General features: G+C 49.4%; 1 protein-coding gene across 1 annotated transcript in view; it reads right to left on the reverse strand.

Moving 5' to 3' along the window:
* PTPRS (protein tyrosine phosphatase, receptor type, S) overlaps window positions 1–7214 on the reverse strand; it is a 261020-nt gene extending 253806 nt beyond the window's left edge. The window contains exon 1 of the mRNA XM_010828456.1: window positions 6892–7214. The gene's annotated coding sequence lies outside the window, so the exon portion shown is untranslated. The remainder of the gene's footprint in view (window positions 1–6891) is intronic.
* Window positions 7215–16718: the final 9504 nt, after the last annotated feature.

Below are 16718 nucleotides of genomic sequence, written 5' to 3' on the forward strand. Positions count from 1 at the left end.
CAAGCACACACACACACACACACACACGATGGAATACTACTCAGCCATAAAAAAGAATGAAATAATACCATTTGCAGCAACACAGATGGACCTACAGGTTACCATACTAAATAAAGGAAGTCAGAAAGACAAAGACAGTATGGTGTCATTTATATGTGGAATCTAAAATATGACCCAAATGAACTTATGTGCGAAACAGAGACTCACAGAGAGCAGGCTTGTGGTTGCCAAGGAGAAGGGGGTGGGGGGGATGGAGGAGGAGTTTGGGGTTAGCAGATGCAAACTATTACATAAAGAATGGATTAACAACAAGATGCTACTGTATCCTGTGATAAACCACGACGGAAAAGAATTTTAAAAGTTAAAAAAAATTTTTTTGAGATGGGCGATATCAGCCCCATTTTATAAATTCGAAGATTGAGGCCCTGAGAGGGGAATTGTCACAGGCCCCCTGGCTTTCATCCGTGGTCTCATCCTTTTCTTGTCTGTCTGACTTCTAATCTTTTCAGTAAATCCTGTCCTCTCTGCCTTCAAAACCCTTCGGAATCTCTCTTCCTCTCTCCTCCTCTGTCTTCACCTGGAAGACATCATCGTCACCTGCCTGGACCACCTGATCACTTGCCCCTCAGCACCCCCAGTCTGTCCTTCCTGCAGCAGCCATTAGAGGGCGCCTGCTCCAATGTCACCTCCTTGCTGAAGCCCCCTGCGGTTAATCTTAAGTGTCAATTACACTGGGCCACAGGGGGTGCCCAGATCTTTGGTTAAACATTATTTCCGGGTGTGTCTGTGAGGATGTTTTCGGAGAAGAGAAGCATTTGAATTGGCAGACTGAGCATAGCACATGGCTCTCCCTGTGGAGGGCCTGAACAGAACAAAAGGATAGAAGCAGGGAGAACTCACTCTCTGCCTGACCATCACAGGAGCTGGATATCGTCTTCTCCTGCCCTCAGACTGGGTCTCCAGCTTGTGGATGGCCCATTACAGGACTTCTTGTTTCTATAATCACATGAGCCAAATCCTTTTAGTAATAAATCTCTTCCTAGATGTGTGATGTGTGTGTGCATGTATACATATACATATATATATGCATATACATTGCTGCTGCTAAGTCACTTCAGTCGTGTCCTACTCTGTGCGACCCCATAGACGTCAGCCCACCAGGCTTCCCTGTCCCTGGGATTCTCCAGGCAAGAACACTGGAGTGGGTTGCCATTTCCTTTTCCAATGCATGAAAGTGAAAAGTGAAAATGAAGTCGTTCAGTCGTGTCCAACCCTCAGCGACCCCATGGACTGCAGCCTTCCAGGCTCCTCCATCCATGGGATTTTCCAGGCAAAAGTACTGGAGTGGGGTGCCATTGCCTTCTCCGATATATATACATATATATTCTATTGGTTCTGTTTCTCTGGAGAAACCAGCCTCTGAAACTGCCTTCTTCTTCCTTTATTTACTCACCAAATCTTCCTCTTCCCCAGCTAGAAAAATTTTTTTCTGCACGTGGGATCTTAGTTCCCTGACCAGGGATTGAATTTGCTCCCCCTTACATCAGAAATGCAGAGTCTTAACCACTGGACTGCAAGGGGAAGTCCCCCCCACCCTCAACTAGAATTTAAATCTCCATCTTGGTGTCTGGATCCTCAATACCTACAACAGGGCTTGGCATACAGTAAGTGCTCAGAATACAATGGATGGATTGAATCACTGCCTCCAGGATCTCTGTAGCCCTGCAGAGAGGCAGGCAAGGAACCCGGAGACCCACGTGATGGTGGAAGAAACTGAACAGAGCCACTTTTCCCTGGACTATTGTGCCATCAGCCACAGACCCGGAACTTGAGCCAGGGTCTCTCTGTTACCACAGCAAGCCTGGTCCCTCCAAGCTTTGGAACAACAGGGACACAGGGCTCAGAAGTGAAGAGGGGGCAGAGGGAAGGATCCTCCATGTATTAACCCAAAGCAGTGTTTCTCTGCCTTGGCACTGCTGACTTTTGAGTCTGGGTTGTTCTCTGTGGAGGGACCATCCTGGACACTGTGGGGGTGTGGAGCAGCCTCCCTGGGCCCCTACCCACTCAATGCCAGGAGCATCCCCCACTGTGACAAGTCCCAATGTCCCCAGACATCCAGTGTTCCCTGGAGGTGGGGCAGGATCATCCCTGAGTAGAACCACTGCCTTACAGAACTGGCTCCTTGCCCACCTGCCCTCTTCCCCCACTGCTGTATATATGTTCCCGCAGCGCTCACAGGCTGGGTGGGAGACCACACATCCCAGGATGAGCTCTGCCTGGCAGGCAGGAGGCTTCACCCAGCCCGCCCAGTCTCATCCAGACCCAGGGAAATTGGATTAACTCGCAGAAGCTCGCCAAGACGATCCGTCATGCCATCTGAAGGACAGTGTATTGATCTCCAGGTTGCAAAAAAATTAAATGATATCCCTTTTTGTTATTTAAAACGCTGCTTAAGCAATTCCGTAATGGAACAGCCCGGCCCAGGTCCAGGAACTCCCTGGCCGGCCGACCGCCTCTCCAGATTGGGTGGAGGACAGAAGAATGTGAACGCCGTCCTGTCTTCCCCTGGGTAATGGATGACCCTTGGAGAACAGCTCCATTTTGCCAGCGACTTGCACGGCTTTGATTTATTAAAGACACAACAATTATGAAAATAGCTGATTTATAATCAACTCGCCCAGGGTCCTAATTGATTTCTGGGGCAAAATTTAGAATTGGAGGGATTGACACCTCAAGTTGAGGGCCACCAGCCTTGGGGATGGGCTGTGATGGGGGACTGGCAGGGCCAAGAGGAAGATAGGACAGGAAGACAGTGGCCTGAGTTGGACTGCACTGTCATCTCGTGAAGTTTGGGGCTTCTGCTCAGCTTTGCCCGAGATATTCAAGCCCCAATGGACACCACCATTTTCAAATGGCTGAAGCGGTCCCTGGCCCCAGCAGGGGGATGTGTGCCATATTGCCCGTAAATCTCTCAGCCTGTCCTGTGTTTGAAGAGCCTGGCACCATGTCTGTAAATGAATCTGCCCCAGAGTGTCCAGAACCTTCTCTTCCTCTAGACCCCTGTGCTGCTGCTGCTGCTGCTAAGTTGCTTCAGTCGTGTCCGACTCTGTGCGACCCCATAGACGGCAGCCCACAAGGCTCCCCCGTCCCTGGGATTCTCCAGGCAAGAACATTGGAGTGGGTTGCCATTTCCTCCTCCAAAGCGTGAAAGTGAAAAGTGAAAGTGAAGTCGCTCAGTCGTGTATGACTCTTAGCGACCCCATGGACTGCAGCCTACCAGGCTCCTCCCTCCATGGGATTTTCCAGGCATGGATGGAGGAGCCTGGTAGACCCCTGTGCTAAGACTACCAAATTTGGCCAGGAAAACTACGGGAGACCCAGTGAAATCTGAGTTTCAAACAAACAGCAGGTGAATTTTAGCATAAGCCTACCCCATTCCATATTTAGGACATACTTATACTAGAGAGTTGTTCCTGATTCATCTGAAATTCAAACTTAACTGGATGTTTTGTGTTTTATCTGACAAGCCTGCTGTGACATTCAAGACCCCAGTTCTCAAGAATCCTACAGGGTCAAAAAGATACGTGCACCCCGATCAACGTTCCTCGCAGCACTGTTCACAACAGTCAAGGCATGGAAGCAACCTCAATGTCAATCAGCAGATGAACGGATAAAGAAGATGTGGTACATATATAAAATGGAATATTACTCAGCCATAAAATGAAATAATGCCATTTGTGGCAGCATGGATGGACCTAGAGATTATCGTACTAAGTGACGTAAGCCAGACAAACACCACAGCGTATCACGTATATGTGGGATCTAAAAAAAATGATAAAAGACTTCCCTGGAGACCCAGTGGTTAAGACTCTGCCTGCCAATGCAGGCCACAGGGGTTCAGTCCCTGATCTGGGAAGACTCCACATGCCGCACGGCAACGAAGCCTGTGCTCCACAACTCCTGAGCCTTCGCTCTACAGCCTTCGCTCTACAAGAGAAGCTACTGCAATGAGCAGGCCTCGTGTCGCGACAGTGAGTGGAGCCTGCTCACCACAGTGAAGACCAAAAACAAATAAATAAATAATTTTTTTTGATGAGATAAATAAACGTCTTTATAAAACAAAAATAGACTCACAGACATAGAAAACAACCTTACGGTTACCAAAGGGAAGGGATGGGGGAGGGATGAATTAGGAGTATGAGATTAGCTGATGTACACACACCTCTGTACATAAAATAGGCAAACTACAGGGCTTCCTGTATAGCGCCACGAACTATATTCAATATCAATATATATCAATGTATTTATTATCAATATAATACATTACAATGAAAAAGAATATATAGGTATAACTGAATCACTTTGCTGTACACCAGAAACTAAGACAACATTGTAAATCAACTAAACTTCAACTGAAAAAAAAAAAATCTCCCCCAGGGGCCCATTCACCTAATGGTGAGATTGAGGCAAAAAGATATTTAATATCCGCCCAATATCACATGGTGTCTGACTCAAGAGTCAAACCAAACCCTGAGGTCTGAGCCGTCCAAAGCCTCCAAGATCTCATCTTGCTTTTGGAGGGAAGGAACAGCAGATTTTCTTTCTATTCAGAGACAGAGAATCCTGGTAGCCAGTCTGCCTTGCTATTGCTGTGTGACCCTGAAAAGAGAGCCTGGCCTCTCTGGGCCTCAGTCTCCAGCACTGGAAAATGGGCATGATCATGGGGTCTCCACCACAGGGTGCTAGGGAGATGAAAATGCTTTGTGGGTGACCACAGTGGATGAGCACCTGATACGCAGGAGGGGTCACTTGGTCTTCCCACGTACTAATAAAGACAGAAGGAGGTAGAGACAGCAACAGACGGAGTCAGAAAGAGACAGAGAGACTGACAGAGAGAGGGACACACTCCATTTGGAGACGTGTGGACTCGGAGGGTGGGGACTAGGTCTGCAAATCAGAAGGCTCTAGCAGTTTCTGTAAGGGGAGGACAGAGCAGAGCAGGAGCCTGAGCGATGCGCGATCCAGAGCTCAGGGGCCGGCAGCTGCCTGTGCCCAGTCTCCGTGACGGCCCTGCTGAGCAGTTTTAAGTGTCGTTAAAGATAAAATAATTTTTCCCTCTCTGAGCCGTGTGATTGACATGATGATGGGCCCCGCCGACAGGAAGAAGGTCAGGCTTGAATGTAATCAGTTTTTCCCAGAGTGATGCATAAACATGACGGCACAGCAACTAGGAAAGGGGAAGGAACCTGAGGTTGTCCCCAAAGCCTCTGGGCTCTAGCCACAGGGCACAATGGGGCCACAGGGCTAGTGAGGGCCAGGGAGACTTCCTGGAGGAGGCACAGCTGCCACTGGGATCGGAAAGGAAGGCATCCCAGGCAGGGAAGACTGCAGAAACAGAGGTGTGGAGTTTGGACATGTCTCATCATGCATCTTCCTGCCCCCACCTGATCTCAATTCATTAATCCTAACTTCAAACTCCGTGGCTCCCAGACACCCACTCCACCTCAGGGTTTAAATCCTGGCTCTGCACCTTATTTGCTGTGTGATCTTGGGCATGTCACCTCCTCCTCCCAGCCTCAATTTCCTACTCTGTAAAACAGAATCACTTAGTAGGGCTGCCTCACCCAGTGGATATGACAAGAACTCAAAGAGTATCAATGCTTTCGGCTGCAAGCAACAGGAAAACCCAACTTAACTTGGTCCAACATTAGGAAACATTTTTCATCTTATACAACAAATCATTAAGGTCTTTCCTCAAAAGGCACCTCTTCCAAGAGCCTTCACTCAACAATCCCTGTGCTGATTTTTAATATCCTCCTTTATTTTTCTGTCTAGTACTAATAATTTCCTGAAAATATGTATTTGTTCATTATCTGATCCTTCCTTCTCCAAATGTCAACTCCCCAAGGACAAGAATTTTCATCTGTTTTGTTCACAGGTTCCCCACAGCACACAGAAGGTGCTCATTAAATGCTTGCTAAATAAATGAATGACCTCTTCATCCAAGGAGGATTTAGTTATTCAAGAACAGAGTCCTGTCTCTTCCTAAGGATATCTACCATGTTTTTCCTCATGGTCCAAACTCATTGCAAAGCACCAACCATCACAATCTTGTTCTAGCAGCAGGAAGGAAGAAAGGTGGAAGGACAAAAGAGTCCTTCTCCACTGGACTGTCTCCTATGTGGAGCCTTCCATGAAGACCTTCCCCAAATCTCCTTGGCCAGGACTCATTCCCATGGCCACACCTAGCTAGCTAGCTAGCTAGCTGGGGGTGGGGGGTGGGGCAGGGAGGAGGTTGGGAAATGGAGTCATTATCAGAGAGCCAGATGATTTCAAATTGTGGTGCTGGAGAAGACTCTTGAGAGTCCCTTGAACTCAAGGAAATTAAACCAGTCAATTCTAAAGGAAATCAACCCTGAAGATTCATTGAAAGGACTGATACTGAAGCTCCAAAACTTTGGCTACCTGATGCCAAGGCCTGACTCATTGGAAAAGATCCTGATGCTGGGAAAGATTGAAGGCAAAAGTAGAAGATGGCAGCAGAGAATGAAATGGTTAAATAACATCACCAACTCAACAGACATGAATCTGAGCAAACTCCGGGAGACCGTGAAAGATAGGCGAGCCTGGTGTCCTGCAGTCCGTGGGGTCGCAAAGAGCTGGGCGTGACTTAGCGACTGAAAAACAACAACGTTCCTCTGCTACCACCTCTAGCAATCTAGGTGCGGAAAGACCGGAGGATGGACGTCAGGAGACAGGCAACGAGGGACACACTCCTGACCCTCACATCTGCTCATGCCAGTCATTACCTGTTAGTTTTCTCTGGTTCCTGTATTTTAGCCAATTACCACAAACTCAGTGAAACACAGAAAAATAAATGTATTCTCTTACCGTGCTGAAGGTCAGAAGGCTCACGTGGGTCTCACCGAGCTAAAATCAAGGTGTGGGCAGGGCTTGTTTCCAAGAGCGGCCCTAGGGATCCATCTCTTGCCTTTTCCAGCTTCAGGAGGCCTCTGGCATCCTCTGGACCCTGGTTCCTTCTGCCATCTTCACAGCCAGCAATGGCGGCTCAAGTCCTTCACACGCTGCCATCTCTCTACTTCTCCATGTCCCCTCCTGCCTCTTCCACGTCTAAAAACTGCACTGGCTCCACCTGGACTTGGCTTCCCTGGTGGCTCAGATGGTAAAGAACCCACCTGCCCATGCAGGAGACGCGGATTCTATCCCTGGGTGGGGAAGATCCCCTGGAGGAGCGCATGGCAACCCACTCCAGCATTCTTGCCTGTAGAATCCAATGGACAGAGGAGCCTGGGGGGCTACAGTCCATGGCATTGCAAAGACTCTGACATGACTGAGCACGCAGAGCACGCACACACAGATGCACGCACGCACACACGGACGTACGGACGTACGCATACACGCACACACAGACGCTCTCTCGTCCGTGTGTGTTCATTTGCTCAGCCAAGCCCAACTGTTAGCGACCCCATGGACTGTAGTCCACCAGACTGCACTGTCCACGGACTCTTCCAGGCAAGAATACTGGAGTGGGGTGCCATTTCCTCCTCCACTCTCTCTTAAGGTCTCTTAAAGAAAGACTGGCAACCTTCACGCCATGAACAACCTTAATTCCCCTTCGTATGTATGTATGGAGTGGTCCCCTTGTGGCTCAGATGGTAAAGAATTCACCTGCAATGCGGGAGACCTGGGTTGGGAAGAGACCCTGGAGAAGCGAAAGGCTACCCACTCCAGTATTCTGGCCTGGAGAATTCCATGGACTGTACAGTCCATGGGGTCACAAAGAGTCGGACACAACTTGAGCAACTTTCACTTTCTTTTCATGTATGTAGGGATTTGCCACATTATGGAGATGACAACCTTCAATCTCCTGGACCTTCACCCTCCTAGTCCTCCCCAGCTCCTCCTCACAGCCTCCACAAAAGAGAAAATATCACTGTACTCACTGCTCAGATCAGAACATTCAGACCCCAAAGACTGAACAGCTTGCCCACGGTGCCTTTAAGTCTTGCAAATTTCAAAAAAAACTGGAATTTGGACCCAGGTGTGTGTGATTGCAAGGCCCATGCTTTCCTCAGCCAGGATACTGTTTGTAACCACAGCTGTGGCTTGTATTACTACTATCATTGTGGTTATCATTAGGTGAGCCCCCCAACGTCAGCTCCAGCCTGCCAGGCCCATGCTGACCCTCTAGAGAAGAGAGTTACAAACAAAGGCACAGGGAGGTTGAAGGGCATCTTAAGGTCACCCAGTGGGTGACAAAGCCAAAACTTAAGCCCCAGGCAAGCCCCTTTCTTGCCTGGCTAAGAACTACTGTCCTCCTCACCTCTGGGGAGAAAGTTACTGCATAACAGAGACCATGGAGAACCCAGCTCGGGTTTGGTGGCAGCACCAGGGGCTCATAAGCTCTTTTCTCTTTCTAGTGGGAGGCTGGGGCGGCAGCGGTCATGGGGGATGCGGGCCAAGTGCTGAGTCTGCAACATGACATATCTCCACAAAAGCCACCAGCCACGTGGCCATGGAGGCCCAGCATCCTGAGGACGATCAATCTCCCCCTGCCCCATCCCTCTCGCTGGCTGCCACCCTCCCACCTCCATCCTGGCACCCTCTGTCTCTCCCTCTCCCTGTCTCTGCCCAGCCTCCTTCATCCTGGAGGAGGCAAGGTTCCAAGGCCATCCAGGCGAGGAAAGTCAGCCCCCCATCATGGAAACACTCAGAGGCAGGAATCACCAGCCAGAAAAAGAACAGAGCATAGGAGCCCAAATTGCGGGGTCCATGGATCAGGGGTCCCTACCTCAGCTCCTCCTCTAAAGCTGGACCAGCTAATTCATCTTGTGTGTGTGTGCTCAGTCGTATACTTCTCTTTGCAGCACCATGGACTGTAGCCGACCAAGCTCCTCTGTCCCTGGAATTTTCCAGGCAAGAATACTGGAGCAGTTTCCCACTTCCTACTCCAAGCGATCTTCCTGACCCAAGGATCAAACCCACGTCTCCTGCACTGGCAAGCAGATTATTCACCACTAGTGCTAACTGGGAATCCCTAATTCATCTTGCTGTGCCTCAGTTTCCTTGTCTGCAAAATGGATTTGAGATAAAGACCGAATCATAGAACTGACCTGAGGGTTATGTGAACTATGACGAGTACTTTGGTTACTGACAGTAGATTAAACCCTGTGAGGAGCTAGATGAAATTTCAAGGGAGTCTGCAAAGGCTTCCTGGAAGAGGCAACATTTGATCTGGGCCTTAAAATACGAGGAGATTTTGAAGGGACAGGTGGAAGGGAGAGGGAAGGCCTGGTGAGTGGCAGAAAGAGTTGGGACTTCCTACAGGTAATAGGGAGCCATAGAAAGTTCTCCAGCAGAAAGAGAGCAGCAATGCAGCTATGATTTTAGAAAGATGAACCCAGCAGCAGATCAGCATGGATCTAAAGACCTAACCCTCAAGGCAGAGCCCATCAGTCACCCCCCGCCTCAGCCTCCCTGGCCAGGGTGCCTGGGGCTGAGTAGTGACTCAATGAGGCATCTCAGGTGAGGGGAAGAAGATAAATATGTGGATGCTCACAGAGGCACAGAGAGGGTTACTGAAGTGCCCACAGGACAGGCAAGTTCCAGGGCTGGAATTTGAACCCAGGCAGTCTAGCTCCAAGGCCCCCATCATTAAGCCCTCTGCAGAAAGGGCTTCTACCTGCAGTGCCAGAGGGCCCAGCCCTAAAGCAGCTTACTTGGCTGCTCTTGTCCCCATCATCTCCCAGATGCTAGAAGTGGATTCCCTCCTCTGTCACCCTCAGCAGCACCTGGACCCCCAGCCTCCAGGCCCAAACAAAGCAATTCTGCAGCTGGAGAGGTTCTGCTGATCTCTCTCTCACTCGCTCTCTCTCTTTCTCTCTCTCTCTCTCTCTCTCTCACACACACACACACACACCACCTGCTTGGTGCCCATTATGCACTGAATTGCATCTCCCCAAAATTCATATGTTGAAATCCTAACCCCTAGGACCTCAGAATGTGACTGTATTTGGAGATGGGTCTTTAAAGAGGTAATTAAGTTAAAATGAGGTCATTAAGGTGGGTCCTAATCCAATAGGACTGGTGTCCTTATAAGAAGAGATTAGGACACAGACATGTACAGGGGAGGAGGGGCATGTGAGGACACGGGGGAAGACAGCCATCGGCGAGCCAAGGAGAAGAACCCGGTCCTGCTGACACCTTGTCTCAGGCTTGTCTCCAGCATCCAGAACTGTGAGAAAATAAATTTCTGTTGTTGAAGCCACCCCCTCTGCAATGCTTTGTTATGGCAGGCCCAGCAAACGCATACACTGCACGAGACCAACTTCTCCAGCTCCAGGTCTTCAACAGTCAGGGCCCTTTGGTTTGCAAATAACAAAACAAACAGACACTTTGGTTTAAGCAAAAAGAGAGCTATTGTAACAAAATATATGGCTTCAGGCACAGTTTGATCCAGGTGCTCAAATTATGATAGGATCATCTGCTTTCCTCTCTATTAGTTCCATTCACCTGGAGATACTTCCCACATGGTGACTAGATAGCTTCCAGGAAGACCACCTTTCTATTAGCACAGCAACCCCTGAAGAAAAGAGCATCATTTCCCCTTTAATTCCAGCACATGTTCAGGAGTTCATTCTGATTGGCTAACTTGGGTCATGGTGGGAGGCCCTGAGCTGATCACTGAAGCCAGAGGTTCAGAAACCTGATTGGCCAGCCCTGGGTGGTGTTGTTTGGATTTGGGATTTCTGTTTGTTTTGCAGGGGTGGGTGGGTGGAGTATTTGTTTTTCAACTGTGCTGGATCTTAACTGGCATGTGGACTCCAATCCTCACTGAGGCATGAAGCATCTTTAGTTGCATCATGCAAAGTCTTAGCTGCAGCATGAGAACTCTTAGTCGTGGCATGCAGGATCTAGTTCCCTGACCGGGACTGGGCCCCCTGAATTGGGAGCTCAGAGTCTTCGTCACTGGACCACCAGGGAAGTCCCCAGTGTTCTTGACTGGGCTCCCCCAGAAAAAGACCCTGAGGCAAGAGTAGGGGGTTATTGTGTGGGCAACTGGGACCCCCTGTGAGTCTTTAGGATACTGTGCAGAGCATCTCTTGGAGTTATCTCACCAGAAAGACAGGGGAGCTGCAGTATTTATCCACCAACTTCCTATCCATAAAGGCAAAGGGCTGCAATAACTCTCCGTCTTAGCTCCAACCGCCACAAAACACCTTCAGAGACATGGTTTCAGGTGTTCACAGTAAGCAGGCTTTGCATGAGCTCAAGAGGATATGGGTGGGGCTGCGGCACTGTCACAGCCTCCCTCCCTGGAGCCCTGCCTGAACCTCATGAACCAAAAGCAAGACAGGAGAGGTCCCCCCAGGACAATCCAAGACACTGTTCCACAAGAAGGAAGGATGCAGAAGAGGCTGAAAAGCCAAAAATGGTCTAAATGGGGCCAGTTTTCCTTCATTCTCCCATTAATCTCCTATGTTCCTACTGCCTGCTTCTTGACATTTCCCTCAAATTTTCCAAGACCCTTGAGCCATTTATTAGTGCAAAGAGGATTCTCTCTCTCTCTCTCTCTCTCTCTCTCTCTGTGTCAAACATTAGAGAAGGGACCAGGTGGCGGGATGGGTGGCCATTTCTGCTGTTAGTCCTGTGGCTGCCACAAGGTGGTGCTGCTGAACAATGGTCTTGCACAGTCTTGTCAGCTTTTCCAGATCCCTGCTAAGCCATGTCCTTGCACTGGACCCAGTGGAACCCCAACTTGGTTCCCCAAGGTTAGAGCCAAATAGCTTACACTCATGAATGAGTTCAGGCCTCCATCCCCAAGCTAGACCCTAGGACAGCAGGACAGGGGGAATGAATGAAGCAGGACTTCCAGCCCTCATCACACTCTTTATTAGAACCAACCAGCTTCTTCCCCCAGCTCCCCTCCCACTTGCTTTATAACAAAATCCCTACTGGGACACCACTGAGTGTTCCTTCCCTGCCTTTATATCTCCCTTGGGGCCACCTCGACCCATTAGAGAGAAACTCAGAAGGGAAGGAAAAGGAATATCAATTTGTTTGCTCCCATGAGTTCCACCTTATCCCCACATGCCCACTCAACACATGAAGGAATTTTGGAAGAGGTGTATTATTAGTCAGCTACTGCTGTGTAACGAGTTGCCCCAAACACAGCAGCTTAAACCAACAACCATTTATTACAGTTTCTGGGGGTCAAGAGCCCTGACATGGTTTAGCTGGTCCTGCACCCCAGGGTTTCTTGCAAGGTTACAATCGAGGTGCCAGCTGAGGCCACAGTCATCTCTAGATTTGACTGGAACAGGGTCTGTTTCCAAGTTCAACAGGACTTGCACGCTGCTGTTCACTCTCTTGAAGCCCAACTGCCATGCACATAACCCCAGGTTGGTTTGCCAGAAGAGCATCCCTGGAAGAAAGCCCACTTGTCCCAGCCAACAGCCAGCTGATCCCCAAACGAAAGAGCCCAGCCAAGATCTGCAGAGCTGCCTGCAAGCCTGAGATGAGTGCAGAGGCAGGAATGAGCCTGGTTGCGATTAGAAGAATCACCGGGCTAATCTGCAGACTCGTGAACCAAAATAAACGCTTAGTGCTCTCAGCTGTCGGATTAGGGGCTGGTTTGACAGATCCTATCTGCTACAGCATCGTCATCACCATTCCCCCACGACTGTGAGCATCCACTTAAATACGAGCAAAACGAGGAGAAATCAGTCAACTGACTCTCTCTAAATAAAGAAGTTCTACTTCACGGAGTTTAGCTGTCTCGACTCTACAAAGGAAATGTGGCTGGCAGCTTTTCCTGATGGAAAAATGTGAAGTTCCACCTCACCAGGCATCCAGTACCCTCCTTTTCCATCCACCTTCCCAGGAAGGCTCAAGAGGGAGGGGACGCTCTTCCAGGCTTGCAGGCTGGACCAGGGACTGGCCAGGGGCTCTCAGGACCCTTTGGCTGCCCTAATGGGACCCCTCCCTGCCATCCTACTCCTGACTGCTTGCTACAGAGGTTTCCTAAGGATCTGTTAGCCTTTTCTTTCCAAAACCCAAGATCCTGTCAAGAAGAAGGAAGAATCTCTGTTGGATGAGGGTGGCAGAATTGGCTTTGGGAAGCCTCAGACCTCAGCACTGGTAGTTAAAGAGAAACACACACCGTGTTCCAAACTTGGCCTTGACCTTGAGCTTGTCATTGTCCAGGAACACTCAGTAAATGGATAATGTCTCGTGCCCACTCCCCTGACCCGTCCCCAAGTCCCCTGGACCTCCTCCAAGATCTAGCCACTGACAGCACTGCTAAGACCTGGCTCCAGCACATCCATTCTCATTGGTCAATACTGCAGACATACCTGGAGCTAAAATATGGTTGATATCACCCCAGGAAGCAAGGGTTCTCAGCTGAATGGCTCAGTGACCAAGAGCAAAAACTCTAGAATTAGGATTTCCCTGGTGGCGCAGTGGATAAGAATCTGCCTGCCAATGCAGGGAACATGGGTTCAATCCCAGTTCCAAGAAGATTCCACATGTCATGGAGCAACAAAGAGTGGCTCTCTGCAACTAGAGAAAGCCTGTGTGCAGCAACAAAGACATAGTTCAACCAAAAATAAATATGAAAATTAAAAAAAAAACTTAAGAATTAGAGCCATGTAGGAAAAAAACCCTTATGGCAGAAAGTGAAGAGGAACTAAAAAGCCTCTTGAAAGTGAAAGAGGAGAGTGAAAAAGTTGGCTTAAAGCTCAACATTCAGAAAATGAAGATCATCTGGTCCCATCACTTCATGGGAAATAGATGAGGAAACAGTGGGAACAGTGTCAGGCTTTATTTTTTTGGGCTCCAAAATCACTGCAGATGGTGATTGCAGCCATGAAATTAAAAGATGCTTACTCCTTGGAAGGAAAGTTATGACCAACCTGACAGCATATTAAAAAGCAGAGACATTACTTTGCCAACAAAGGTCCATCTAGTCAAGGCTATGGTTTTTCCAGTGGTCATGTATGGATGTGAGAGTTGGACTGTAAAGAAGGCTGAGCGCTGAAAAATTGATGCTTTTGAACTGTGGTGTTGGAGAAGACTCTTGAGAGTCCCTTGGACTGCAAGGAGATCCAACCAGTCCATCCTAAAGGAGACCAGTCCTGGGTGTTCATTGGAAGGACTGATGCTGATGCTGATGCTGAAACTCCAATACTTTGGCCACCTGATGTGAAGAGTTGACTCATTGGAAAAGACTCTGATTCTGGGAGGGATTGGGGGCAGGAGGAGAAGAGGACAACAGAAGATGAGATGGCTAGATGGCATCACTGACTCAATGGACATGAGTTTGAGTGAACTCCGAGAGTTGGTGATGGACAGGGAAGCCTGGTGTGCTGCGATTCATGGGGTCGCAAAGAGTCAGACACAACTGAGTGACTGAACTGAACTGAACCGAGAAAGCTTAGAAAAAAGGATGGAGTGATGAACATTCCACACGGGAGTCCTATGCAAATGTGTAAAAGACTAAGGTCTCCCATGACAGGATCACCAAGATACTTTGTGATGATAAAAAAGCAAGCGTCATGGATACAGAGTTTCTGTTTGGGGTGATAAAAAAAGAAATTCTGTGGATGGATGGAAGGTGGTGTTGGCTGCCCACTCAGCCAACAAGAGCAATAGAGCCACTCAGTGGTGCCCTTAACCATGATTCAGATGGTAAATTTTACGTCATGGATGTTTTGCCACAATTGAAAAGCAGGGTAGGGGAAGGAAAGGTTTTGTCTCTCAAGGGTTGATCCCCACTCTGTGCTTTCCACCCTGCAGCCCTTCACAGTCAGCTTAGAAGCAGTGGCAGGAACCAGTTTAGAGAAACCAAGACACAGAGAGGGTGGGGATTGCCCAAAACCACACAGCAATGAGGATGCTCAGCCAGAACATAAGAGACTCCAACAGAGCCCGAATGAATGAAACAGTCCCCCAAGATCCCTCTCTAGGGAACAGCTGATTTTGCTTAAGCTTCTGCAGGGTGGCGGGGAAGCCAAATGAGAAGGAAGTTGTTTTTTTTTTTTTCCTGGCGAGAGCCACGGGAATCCCTCCCTGGAGAGAAGTGCCGGCTGGTAAGTCTCTGATCACAAGATTAGGTGATTTCATTATTGTCTACAAAGCTCTCGGGAGGGTTGGTGCTTACAGATAATCGCCTATGATACAGGGCCCCAGTGTCGTCAAGGATCGCTGGCCAAGGTGTCAAGGACAGGAGGGTGCTTGAAAATGGCCCCATCCATTACCTTCATACAGAGGAGGGGGCTAAGGAGCCAAAGGAGGGGGAACCTACCCTTCCTTCAGGAACTGAGCCCTGAAAGAGCTAGAGGTCTAAGTCCAGCCACCTCCCCCTATCTGCCCCCCACAAGAGTCTACTGAATCCTCAGAGCCACTTGGCAGGGTTGGAATGGGGGCGGGGGGTTTCACCAAGGTTCAGTGCCAGGGGCAGCCCACACCATTAACGTGACATAGCCAGACAAGATACTCCCCCATAGCCAGCCATGGCAAAAGCTGAGTCAAGTCCTCTCTGCCCCCAGCCCTGCAGGGCTCCCAGGTCCCTGGGTAAAAGCCCAAGTTCTCCTCACAACCCACATAGTCCTCTGCACCTACCCTCACCTCTTCCCTCTGCCCCCCTCACTCCCTCCAGCCCAGCCCCCTAGCACTTGGCAGATGCTCAGAAACACACACACACACACACACACACAATGAAAGAACCCGATGTAGAACTAATGGGCACCTGGAATGCCTCTAGACTCTGAAAGGAACTTCTAGTCCAGAGCCTCTGTTTGCATTCCTCTCTGAATGACAAGGTCACTACCTCCCAAGGCTCCCTTTTCATTCCTGGTCATTAGCAAGGGCCTCTGCAAAATCCAGGCTGAGTTTTGTGCCCTGAAGTGTGTGTGTGTGTGTGTCTGTGTGTCTGTGTTGAGGGATGGAGGAGTGAAATGAGGTCACGAGTGGAAAATCTGGAATTTTTACAGGATGGTCACTGTTTTGAATACTTGGAAAGCCTTCTGAGGCCTTGGGGGTGAGGTTGGTCCAGACCAACTTTCTCTTTCTCACTCTCTCACACACAGTTTGTCTGTCTCTCTCTATTTCTCTCTCTCTCTCTCTCTCTCCTTTTCTCTTTGTGTCTGTGTTTCTGTTTCTGGGTCCCCGTGCTGTTCAAAGTCACACAGATACTGACACAGCTTCTCAGTCCCGAAAGAAAATTGCTGGCCACCCCAGCAGCAGAATAATTGAATCAGTGGGCGGCCAGGATTGAATCAAGTGTGAGGGGGTGAAACAGGGAGGCTGGGGAAGGGGGTGCACTTAGCGTTGAGCAGCGGGAGCACAGCCCTGGCGGGGAGGGGCCATGAATTCTCAAGAGCAGTTTCCCCCACAACCACCTCCACACCCACTCCGTTCCACCCAAGACAGTCTGAGCCCTGAAAGAGCTAGAGATCTGTGCCCAGCCACCTTCCGGCCCCCCAACACACAGAGTCTGCTGAATCCTTACACCACTTGGCAGGTTGGGATGGGGGTGGTTTCACCAAGGTTCAGTGCCAGGGGCAGCCCACACCATCAACATGGGATTCAATACCATTCATTCATTCCTCCACATAATCCCTCATCCCCCATCCACCCACCCATAGCCCCACGCATCCTTCCATCCATCTCTTACCCCACCCAACCACCCAGCC

This window comes from Bison bison, unplaced genomic scaffold, assembly GCF_000754665.1.
Source record: "Bison bison bison isolate TAMUID 2011002044 unplaced genomic scaffold, Bison_UMD1.0 scf7180017864492, whole genome shotgun sequence".
Lineage (NCBI taxonomy): Eukaryota > Metazoa > Chordata > Mammalia > Artiodactyla > Bovidae > Bison > Bison bison.